The sequence below is a fragment of the Macaca nemestrina genome, chromosome X (assembly GCF_043159975.1).
Source record: "Macaca nemestrina isolate mMacNem1 chromosome X, mMacNem.hap1, whole genome shotgun sequence".
Lineage (NCBI taxonomy): Eukaryota > Metazoa > Chordata > Mammalia > Primates > Cercopithecidae > Macaca > Macaca nemestrina.
The window spans coordinates 76,606,474-76,619,456 of record NC_092145.1 but is presented as its reverse complement, the minus strand read 5'-3'; the positions used below and the strand labels follow the sequence as shown (position 1 = coordinate 76,619,456).

General features: G+C 38.5%; 1 protein-coding gene across 2 annotated transcripts in view; it reads right to left on the bottom strand.

Moving 5' to 3' along the window:
• The window catches only part of LOC105464319 (cysteinyl leukotriene receptor 1), an 86,830-nt gene that overhangs the window by 47,448 nt on the left and 26,399 nt on the right, over positions 1 to 12,983 (bottom strand). The gene's annotated exons all lie outside the window — the stretch shown is intronic.

Below are 12,983 nucleotides of genomic sequence, written 5' to 3'. Positions count from 1 at the left end.
AACAGCTCCATCTCTCGTTTTGTCTCTTTTTCTTTGCTCAGGGCATTTTAAGGATGGCAAAAATGCTGTTTTGTTTTGCCATTTATAAAATGCCCTTTGTCCTCATCACTATTATATGTAATTCTAACCATCATTAAGACAATCTCTTACATCCCCTCTTCCCTAAAAACTTTCTAGATGCTCTGTATTACTTTGAAATAGTAGTTATATTAAAGGGGATGGATTAGCCACTTAATATGTATCAATTCTGTGCTAGATATTTGGAAAACAAGACATAGACCTTGCCCACTAAGGGCTTACGGTCTACTAGAGGGAGACACAGATATGTTAACAAATAAATGCACTGCATTATTGCAGCTGCTGTGATAGAAGTTGATAAAGGACACAGAGCATAAAAGTAGTAAATGGGTGCATGCATTTGTAGAAAAGGCTTTATAAAAGAGAGAAGGGTGGGGCATATGGGGAACAGTATCCTAAGTAGGGGGAGAAAGTAGAATGAGCAAGGAATGGAGGTGCAAAGTAGCCTGACATATTTAAGGAACATCTAACATTTTGATATGGCTAAAATACAAGATGAAAGTTGTATGTGTGTGCATGTGTGTGTGTTTGGGTGTGTGTGTGTCTGTGTGTGATTGGACTTCAGGGCTTAAAAGTGAGAAATTAGGTATAAAAGAAATGCAGAAAGTAGATCATAAAGGGTGTTATATACCATTCTAGATAATTTGAGTTTGTCTTCTAGGGAATTGCAAGTTACTAGAAGATGCAGAGTGAGAAAAGAATACTGATATATAAGGGAAAGAGGAAGTAGGGCTGTAAATATAGTTTGTCCATCCCTGAGTGGTTTAATTTTCTTGATAAAATAAGAGGCAATATTATCTGCTGAGAAAAAAATGGGCTGCAGTAGGGTTCAGCTCATTGAAAGATTGGTGGAGGTTGGAATAATTGACTCTGGAGAATGGGAGAGAAATATGACCAAGAAGGGACTGACAGCCCAATTGAGGTTTGAGAATGTGAATTTTTAACAGCCCCAGTCTGCATGATTGTGTGATTTATTCCAGTAGTGCTCAGCAAGCACCCTGGGTGTAGGAGAGAAAATATACAAATGTTTCAATTGATCTAAAACTGGGGGCCACAGGGCAAATGTTATGAAAGGACAATGGAGTAAGGAAGTTAAGGATGCTACCAAAGAAGTTCTAGCCCAAGCAATTAGGCAAGGCAAAGAAATAAAAGGCATTCAAATAGGAAAAGAAGTCAAACTATCTCTCTGCTGCTGCTGATTATATACATAGAAAACCTTAAAGACACTGCAAAACAAACCTCCCAGAACTAATAAAAAAATTCAGTAAAGTTTCAGAATATAAAATCAATGTACAAAAATCAGTTGCATTTGTATACACCAAAAACATTTTAGCTAAGAACCAAATCAAGAACACAATTCCATTTACAATAGCCACAAATGTTGAAATAGCTAGAAATTTATCTAATCAAGAAGATTAAAGATCTATACAAAGAGAATAACAAAATGCTGCTAAAAGAAATCAGAGATGATACAAATAAATGGAAACATATTCCATGCTCATAGAATGGAAGAATCAATATTGTTAAAATGGCCATACTGTCCAAAGCCATTTATGGATTTAATGTTATCCCATCAAAATACCAATGTCATTTTTCATAGTTAGAAAAATGAATTCTAAAAATTTATGTGAAACCAAAGAAAGCCTGATTTACCAAAGCAATTGTAAGCAAAAGGAACAAAACTTGAGTCATCACATTACTCAACATCAAACCATACTATGAGGCTACAGTAACCAAAATAGCATGATACTAGTACAAAAACAGACACATACCAGTGGAACACAATATAGAACCCAGAAATAAACGTACACACCTACAACCATCTGATCTTTGACAAAACTGACAAAAATAAGCAATGGGGAAAGGACTCCCTATTCAATAAATGATGCTGGGATAACTGGCTAGCCATATGCAAAAGAATGGACCCTATACCTCTCACTATATACAAAAATTAACTGAAGATGAATTAAAGTTTTAAATGGAAAACCTCAAACTTTAAAAATATTAGTAGCAAACCTAGGAAATACCCTTCTTAACACTGACTTTGGCAAATTAATTTATGGCTAAGTCCCAAAGATCAATTCAAACAAAAACAAAAATAGACAAGTAGAACTTAATTTAATTAAAGAATTTCCACAAAGCAAAATAAACTACCAACAGAGTAAATGTGCAGCTTACAGAATGGGAGAAAATATTTGCAAACTGTACACCTGACAAAGGTCTAATATCCAGAATCTATAAGGAACATAAATCAACAAGCACAAAATAATCCAATTTAAAAATGGGCAAAGAACAGGAACAGACCCTACCCAAAGGATTATAAATCATGCTGCTATAAAGACACATGCACACGTATGTTTATTGCGGCACCATTCACAATAGCAAAGACTTGGAATCAACCCAAATATCCATCAGTGACAGACTGGATTAAGAAAATGTGGCACATATACACCATGGAATACTATGCAGCCATCAAAAAGGATGAGTTTGTGTCCTTTGTAGGGACATGGATGCAGCTGGAAACCATCATTCTTAGCAAACTATCACAAGAACAGAAAACCAAACACCACATGTTCTCACTCATAGGTGGGAACTGAACAATGAGATCACTTGGACTCGGGAAGGGGAACATCACACACCGGGGCCTATCATGGGGAGGGGGGAGGGGGGAAGGATTGCATTGGGAGTTATACCTGATGTAAATGACGAGTTGATGGGTGCTGACGAGTTGATGGGTGCAGCACAGCAACATGGCACAAGTATACATATGTAACAAACCTTCATGTTATGCACATGTACCCTAGAACTTAAAGTATAATAATAATAATAAATAAAAAAGAAAAAAGAAATAGATCCACACACAAAAAAAAGAAGTTGTACAAATGACCATCAAACATAAAAAATACCCAACATCACTAATCACCAGAGAGATGCAAATTAAAACCCCAGTAAAATACCATCTCACAACAGTCAAAATGGCAATTAGTAAAAAGTTAAAAATAAAAGATGCTGGTGAGGCTGTGGAGAAAAGAGAGTGCTTATATACTGCTAGTGGGAATGCAAAGTAGCTCAGTCGCTATGGAAAGCAGTTTGGAGATTTGTTGAAAAACTTTAAATGGAACTCTATTTGACCCAGCAACCTCACTAGTGGCTATATAGCCAAGGGAAAATAATTCAGTCTATCAAAAAACACATCCATGCACATGTTCATCAAACTGCTATTCACAATGCAAAGACATGGAATCAACCTAAATGGCCATCAATGATAGACTGGTTAAAGAAAATGTGGTACATATATACCATGAAATACTATGCAGCTATATAAAAAACAAACCAACATGGATGGAGCTGGAGGCAATTATCCTAAGCAATTAACATAGGAACCAAAAACCAAATACCACACTTCCTTGCTTACAAGTGGGAGCTAAATATTGAATACATATAGACATAAAGATTAGAACAATGGACACTGTGGACTACCTGATGGGGGAGGAAGGGAAGTGGGCATGGGCTGAAAAACTACCTATTGGGTACTGTGTTCCCTACCTGGGTGTTGAGATCATTTGTACCCCAAACCTCAGCATTATGCAGTATACTAATGTAACAAAGTGCACAATGTACCCCTTAATCTAAATAAAAGTTGAAACTATAAAAAATAAAACTAGCAACAATAGAATGCAACAAAAATAATAGTTAAAAGTAAAATTATGAAGAAGTTTAATAGATTGGCAGAAAAGGGAGGGCACAAAAGACTTGAAGACTCACTGAGATGTATGAACTGGTGTAGTGGTAAAAGGGATGTGAGAGATCTGAAATCCTATGGGCTTTAGTCAGAGTGTTGTACACCGGAGTTCCAAATTTCAGTTCTGTGGTGATAAATAAGGCCCTGGGCATGAGCATGGAATGAGTAACCAAGGTGGAATATGAATGGACATTGTTTCAGATAAGGTGGTAAAAATTGAAGTCAGCTTGTTGGGTTGGTTGTTCACATGGAAGATGAAGTTACCAGTGTGATCATAGAATTTAGGGGGTAGAAAGGAGAACTGTCTAGGAGGTTGACAGATGATGTGAATAAGAAAGATTAGAGGATGACATAGATGAATGTCTTTTTGCATTTTGGTAGAAAAGTAATGACTTAGAGTAGCATCAGGAAGCCAAGAGACAGCTGATAGACTCTGGCTCACAGTATATGGGATGTAGAAAAATAAGCAGCATACTTTTGATGAGAAAGACCAAGGTTAGCTTAAGGCAAGGACATGGTGAGATAATTCTCTGTAGAGGTTTAGGACATAGGATAACTTACTCATAATGGAAAGTGTGTTCCAGAAGGCACAGTAAATAAAGGGTTAGAAAGGTCAGATGTGGAAGAATTAGAAGGAAGGAAGTACAGTGTATTCTCACGATGTTAGAACCTTGGAGAACAGTTGACTAGAGAGTTGATGGTTCAACCACAGAATTCAAATTTCTATTTTTACTTAATTTGTCTCTAGCTCTTCTTTGTACTTTTTAAAAATAGTAATTGTATCAGAGGATGGAGCAAGAAGGCAGAATGGAAAGTTCCACCAATTGTCTTCCCTGCAGGGACATCACTTTAACAACCAGCTACAAAAATACAAAAAATCACCCTTCATAAGAACCAAAAATTAGGTGAGTACTCATAGTACCTGGTTTTAAGTTCATATTGCAGATAGAGGCACTAAAAAGGTAGAAACAACAGCTTTGAATTACCAATGCCACTACTCTCCTATTCCCTAGCAGTGAGTAGGAGTGACAGTGTGGTGGGAAGAGTGTTTCTGTGTGCCAGAGAGGGAGAGTGCAGCAATCGTGAGACATCGAACTCAGTGCTGTCCTATTAGAGCAGAAAGAAAAACTGGATGAAACTCAGCTAACACCTGCCCACAGAGAGAGCATTTAAACCAACCTTAGTCAGGGGAGAATTACTAACTCCAGCAGTCAGAACTTGAGTTCCTGCATGTCTTGCCACCAGGGGTAAAGTGCCCTGGGGCTCTAAATAATCTTAAAAGGCAGCCTAGGCTGCAAGGACTGCAACTTCTAGGAAAGTCCTAGTTCTAAACTGTGCCCAGATACAGTGGACTAGAGGGACATGTGATCTACTGAGACACCAACCAGGCCAAGGGAGTGCTCATATCATCCTTCTTCTTATCCCAGCCTGCACAGCTTGCAAGTCCAAAATATATGCCTTCCTCCTGCTTGAAGAGACAAAAGAGAAAAGTGGGGAGGACTTTATCTTGCATCTTGGATGCCACCTCATCCATAGCAGGATAGGGCACCTGTTAGAGCAATGAGGCTTCCTTTCCAGGCCCTAACTCCTGAATGACATTTCTTATTTATTTATTTATTTATTTATTTATTTATTTATTTTATTATTATACTTTGAGTTCTAGGGTACATGTGCATAACGTGCAGGTTTGTTACATATGTATACTTGTGCCATGTTGGTGTGCTGAATGACATTTCTAGACATCCTTGAAGGGAAGGACCCAGTCCTGGCAACACTCATCACCGGCCAACCGAAGAGCCCTTGGGCCCTGAATAACCTGAAATGATATCCAGGTACATTGCTGATGGCTTTTGGTGACACTGAGAGCTGCTGGCTTCCGGTGAAACTCAGCATATTCCAAGCTCTAGTGGTTGAGGCAAGATTCCTTCTGCTTCTGAAGGGAGAGAAAAAGGTGAACGGGATTTGGTCTTATACCTTATATATCAGCTTGGCCACAGGGAGGCAGACCACCAAATGACCTCTCAGGGTCCTCAAATCAATAATATGGCTCTTGTATGGCATTTCTATATGTTTCTTGGGCTGGAAGGGAACCTACCGTTCTGTAGGTGAGTCCCATGTTGGGCAGCATTGACTACAAGCTGACTAAAGGGAACTTGGCATTTAAGGGAACATTGGTAGTAGTCTGACAGTAGTCTCCATGGGCCTATGGTTATGGTGGCCATGGGATGAGGCTTCTCTGCTTTGGAAAGGGGAGGGAAGAGTGGGAAGGACTGCATTTTGTAATTTGAGTGCCAACTCAGGTGCAGTGCAATAGCACACCAGGTAGACACCTAAGGATTTTGATTCTAGTCCCTGACTCCTGAATGGCACCACAGGACCCACACAAAGAATGGGGAAACTTGCTACTATTAAGAAAGGGACACAAGCCTGGCTGGGTTTACCACCTGCTGATTATAGATTCCCTAGGGCCTTGAGTAAACATAGACAGTAGCCAGGGAGTGGTTACAGCAGGCCTGGGGTCACAGTGGTGGTAGCCACAGGGATGCTTGTGTCACTCTACCCTCAGCTCTAGGTGGTTCACAATGGAGAGAGGGAGAGACTACATCTGTTTGGAAGAAAGTAAGGGAAGAGAACAAGAATCTCTGCCTGGCAATCTGTAGAATTTTCCCACATCTTATCCAAGACCATCAAGGTGGAACTTCTATGAGTCTGCAAGAGTCACAGCATTACTGGGCATGTGGTGCCCCAAGATTCAGATACAGCTTAGATCACACACCCACATCCTTTTGAATATCTAGAAAGCCTTCCCTAGAAGGACAGATACAAATAAGCCCAGACTGCAAAGACTACAATGAATACCAAATTCTTCAATTCGCAGACACAGATGAACATCTACAAATATCAAGATCATCCAGGAAAACATTACCTCACCAAATGAAATAGATAAGTCACCGGGGACAAATGCTTTAGCAACAGAAATATGTGACCTTTCAGACAAAGAATTCAAACTAGCTGTTTTGAGGAAACAAACAAACAAACAAACAAACAAAAAAAAAAAAAAAAAAGGAAAAAGCAATCTAATACAGAGAAAGAATTCAGAGTTGTATCAGATAAACTTAATGAAGAGATTGAAATACATAAAAATAATCAAGCAGAAATTCTGGAGCTGCAATTTAGTATGACAACTGCAAAAAATGCCGTTGGTATACTAAAATTTGCATCAGAGTCTTTTAATAGCAGAATTTATCAAGGAGAAGAAAGAATTAGTGAGCTTGAGGACAGGCTATTTAAAACTACACAGTCACAGGAGACAAAGGAAAAGAGAACAGAAAGCAATGAAGCAGGCTTACTAGAAAAATAGCTTCAAAAGGGCAAATCTAAGAGTTATTATTGGCCTTAAAAAGAAGGTAGCAAAACACATAAGGGTAGAAATTTTATTCAAAGGGATAATAACAGAGAACTTTCCAAACCTAGAGAAAGATATCCATATCCAAAAAGAATAAGTGTATAGAACACTAAGCAGATTTAACTCAAAAAGACTACCTTAAGGGTTTTAATAATCAAACCCTGAAGAATCAAAGATAAAGAAAATATCCTAAAATCATCAAGAGAAAATAAGCAAATAATATGCAGTGGAGTTCCAATAAATCTGGCAGTAGACTTTTCACTGGATACCTTACAGGCCAGGAGATAGTGGCATAACATATTTAAGGTGCTGAAGAAAAAAATGATTTTTTTTCATTGTCCAAAATACAAATTTTATCCACTAAAATGAAAACAGAAAAAACAACTACTGCAATGTAAATAATATAACAACAAAAATAACAAAATATCATAATACACAAGGCCAAATCACATCATATACACTCACTACACTCACTCTACCCTACCTTAGCCCATAATCAAAGGGACAGGGGAATAAAACAAATGTAGCAGGAAAGGCAATATAAAGCCATTAATTAAATAACTGGAATTTAGTTTGTAAATGCTAAAACCATTTCTCAAAAATTAAGACAATGCTTTTGATCAGCAGACTAAATTACTACAAATAAAGATAAGTACTTATTACAAAACAACTTGAATCTTTGCATGACTAAAATGTAAAATAAGTGGTGACTTGAAATCCTAGAGTGAACTTTATATAGGAAAGGAATGTCTACCTGTAGACACTGAGAACTCTTGGGAAGGGGAAAAGATTTGGATATAGTTATAGTTTTGACTTTGCAGATGATCATTTTTGCAGAATTAGATGGAAAAGATCCAGTGCTTTTTATAGTTCAAACACAGACAAATGATGGTAAGTCTCCTAAAATTTGATTAAAAGTTGGAGTGCTGTGTGATTTTAAGAACCTGAAGCAACAGCATTTCTAAACAATTCTTAAAATAAACTTGTTAGCACATCAGTGTTGTGCATTAAATTTCACAACTCACAGAGAAGAAAAAAAATGTCTTTCTTAACTCTAAACACACAAGTTTTAGAAGAAAAATTTTAATAAACTGCTGCTCCCAGAACAGGAAAAGCCTTATGCTAAAACAATTTATTCCTGGAGTCCTTAACTAACAACTAGATTGAACTACCTACCTGATTTGGAGCTGATGTGTCCTGGAAAACATATTTTAAAAATTTTAACACTTTTCTCCCCTTGCAGAACACTTTAAATTTAAACTTAAAGTCTAGACTATACAGATCAAATTCAAGTTAATGACTGTATAACCAAACTAAGTGACAGACAGTACAAAGGTGAAGAACTGAGGATTTACATACTAAAACATAAGCAGGGCAGTCATTATTTAATTTTTAAAACCCTGATTTAAATTTGCAACATTCTGGCTGGGTGCGCAGTGGCTCAAGGCTATAATCCCAGCACTTTGGGAGGCCAAGGTGGGCAGATCTCTTGAGGTCAGGAGTTTGAGACCAGCCTGGGCAATATGGTAAAATCCCATCTACTAAAAATACAAAAATTAGCCAGGCATGGTGGTGCTCGCCTGTAATCCCAGCTACTCAGGAAGCTGAGGCAGGAGAATCTGTTGAACCTGGGAGGCAGAGGTTGCAGTGAGCCAAGATCAAGCCACTGCTCTTCAGCCTGGGCAACAGAGCAAGACTCCATCTCAAAAAGAAAAATAAATAAATAAAATAAATTTGCAATGTTTTAAATAAATACCACTTAAAGTAGTGATCAACTGAAGATAGGTGAACACAACAACACTCTTTCTCTTACAAAGTACAACAAAAATATAATTTTTTACAGTTTTACTCTCAAACTTTTCTCTGTAGTAACATGCCTTCCTCACCTCTACAATAGGTTTGTTGTGAGAATCTTGTAATGTAAACCCTGGATGTTCTATGAAGCATTTTTAAACTTCTAGCTTATACCCTACCGACTCTTATTCAAGTGTCTTTTAAAAAATATTTAAACAACTATTCTTTTCTTGCCAATATTTTTATAATTTCCAAGAGATTTTAAGAATTTTGAGAGAATATTTATTTCATAAGTATCTACTACTATTACTAGTCAAGAAAACAAATGTAGGTAGAGGAAAGACTTAACATTTTGTCCTATATACATCTTAATCATCCTAACATTAAAAACTCACGTGAAGCTTTAAGATACAAGATGATATGAGACTCTTAACACGAAAAACTGTCACTATAACTACAAGCAGTGTACAAACGTGCTTCTACTTTTACCTACGTAAGCTGACAGATGTTTAAAATACTGGGTTAACAAATATCTTTTAGTAAAGGGACTTAGGCAGGCTTAAACTAGCCAGGATTAAGAATGAACCCTTACTAATTAATTGGAAGATCTGAGACATATTTTATATTTTATTTTACAAAATGAGAAATACTTATTTTGAAACAAGATAAGAAGACATGGTCTGTCTGTCTGTCAAAAAACTACCACTCAGAAATATTTTTCATCCACGAAGCAGGAAAAACATAAAAGCATTGACATTTCACACTGGCACCAAAAAGGCTAACTGCCCTGCCTTCCTGGATTAGAAAAACTAAAGCTGAGTGATAAGTAATTTTGCAGGCATTTGAACATGCCTAAGCCTTTAAATCAGTAAAATACTTTCTAAAAATTCTGACTACAAAAGTAATACATACTTATAAAAAACTCAAACAGAACAATATGAAAAAAATAGAAAAGTGAAAGGCCCCTATAAAACCCTTGTGGGGCCCCACCCCCCACCCCCCTGAAGAGAAACCACTTTTAACAGTTTGGTGAATAAATTTCCAAATCTTTTGTTCTATACATCTAAAAAACTTACATACTTTGATTTGGCTCAGAATATACATAGCATTTTGCCACTTGCATTTTACACTTAATATATCTTTGACATCTTTCCATGTCAGTACATGTTGGCTCAATGGTATTCTATCATTAAATACCCTTTCAAAAATGGCAAATCACATTAAAAAATCATTCACACAAGAATATGTTTATAATTTTAAGAGGAAATGGACAGAATCCTAAACACAACAACAAACCTCCAAAAATAATCTCTATCTTTCCACCAGTGTGGAACAATTTATTCTTTTTTCACACAAAAACAAACTACGTGATTGGGGATATTAACTCTCTAATCTCCACGTTTATATGCAGAATGCTCCATTTGTTAAGCTTAGTTGAAAAGAATAAAAAATCCAGATGATTAATTCACTTGCACTTAGAAATCAAGTCAGTATACTATGAATACACATTGTGATCACTTATAATATGATGCTTCTTGGCCTAGGGTTTCAATTAAATTACAGCAAAAAAATTAGATAAATAATACAGCTAATACCATGAAGAATCCAGAAATTCAAAGATTATATTGCTAATGAAAACACTGCCATGTACATTTTTGTTCCTACTTGGTAGCAAATGCTAATGGAATTCAATTCTGATTACTTAAAGTCAGTTCACATCACACATTCAATCAGGGTAGTAAGAAGAACATAACAAGATGGCCAAATAGGAACAGCTTCAGTCTCCAACTCCCAGCGTGAGCCACACAGAAGACCGGTGATTTCTGCATTTTCAACTGAGGTACTGGGTTCATCTCACTAGGGAGTGCCGGACAATCGGTGCTGCTCAGCTGCTGCAGCCCGACCAGCGAGAGCTGAAGCAGGGAGAGGCATCGCCTCACCTGGGAAGCGCAAGGGGAAAGGGAATCCCTTTTCCTAGCCAGGGGAACTGAGACACACAACACCTGGAAAATCGGGTAACTCCCACCCCAATACTGTGCTTTAAGCAAACAGGCACACCAGGAGATTATATCCCACACCTGGCCGGGAGGGCCCCACGCCCACAGAGCCTCCCTCATTGCTAGTACAGCAGTCTGCGATCTAACGGCAACGCAGCAGCGAGGCTGGGGGAGGGGTGCCCGCCATTGCTGAGGCTTAAGTAGGTAAACAAAGCCTCTGGGAAGCTCGAACTGGGTGGAGCTCACAGCAGCTCAAGGAAACCTGCCTATCTCTGTAGACTCCACCTCTGGGGACAGGGCACAGTAAACAACAACTAAAGCAGCAGAAACCTCTGCAGACGCAAACGACTCTGTCTGACAGCTCTGAAGAGAGCAGTGGATCTCCCAACACGGAGGTTGGATCTGAGAAGGGACAGACTGCCTGCTCTAGTGGGTCCCTGACCCCTGAGTAGCCTAACTGGGAGACATCCCCCACTAGGGGCAGTCTGACACCCCACACCTCACAGGGTGGAGTACACCCCTGAGAGGAAGCCTCCAAAGCAAGAATCAGACAGGGACACTCGCTGTTCAGCAATATTCTATCTTCTGCAGCCTCTGCTGCTGACACCCAGGCAAACAGGGTCTGGAGTGGACCTCAAGCAATCTCCAACAGACCTACAGCTGAGGGTCCTGACTGGTAGAAGGAAAACTATCAAACAGGAAGGACACCTACACCAAAACCCCATCAGTACATCACCATCATCATCTAAGACCAGAGGCAGATAAAACCACAAAGATGGGGAAAAAGCAGGGCAGAAAAGCTGGAAATTCAAAAAATAAGAGTGCATCTCCCCCAGCAAAGGAGCACAGCTCATCGCCAGCAACGGATCAAAGCTGGACGGAGAATGACTTTGACGAGATGAGAGAAGAAGGCTTCAGTCCATCAAACTTCTCAGAACTAAAGGAGGAATTACGTACCGAGCGCAAAGAAACTAAAAATCTTGAAAAAAAAGTGGAAGAATTGATGGCTAGAGTAATGAATGCAGAGAAGGTCATAAACGAAATGAAAGAGATGAAAACCATGACACGAGAAATACGTGACAAACGCACAAGCTTCAGTAACCGACCCGATCAACTGGAAGAAAGAGTATCAGCGATTGAGGATCAAATGAATGAAATGAAGCAAGAAGAGAAACCAAAAGAAAAAAGAAGAAAAAGAAATGAACAAATCCTGCAAGAAGTATGGGATTATGTGAAAAGACCAAATCTACGTCTGATTGGGGTGCCTGAAAGTGAGGGGGAAAATGGAGTCAAGCTGGAAAACACTCTTCAGGATATCATCCAGGAGAACTTTCCCAACCTAGTAGGGTAGGTGGACATTCAAATCCAGGAAATACAGAGAATGCCACAAAGATACTCCTCGAGAAGAGCAACCTACAGAATGGGAGAAAATTTTTGCAATCTACTCATCTGACAAAGGGCTAATATCCAGAACCTACAAAGAACTCAAACACATTTACAAGAAAAAAACAAACAACCCCATCAAAAAGTGGGCAAAGGATATGAACAGACATTTCTCAAAAGAAGACATTCATACAGCCAACAGACACATGAAAAAATGCTCATCATCACTGGCCATCAGAGAAATGCAAATCAAAACCACCATGAGATACCATCTCACACCAGTTAGAATGGCGATCATTAAAAAATCAGGAAACAACAGGTGCTGGAGAGGATGTGGTGAAATAGGAACACTTTTACACTGTTGGTGGGATTGTAAACTAGTTCAACCATTATGGAAAACAGTATGGCGATTCCTCAAGGATCTAGAACTAGATGTACCTTATGACGCAGCCATCCCATTACTGGGTATATACCCAAAGGATTATAAATCATGCTGCTATAAAGACACATGCACACGTATGTTTATTGCGGCACTATTCACAATAGCAAAGACTTGGAATCAACCCAAATGTCCATCAGTGAC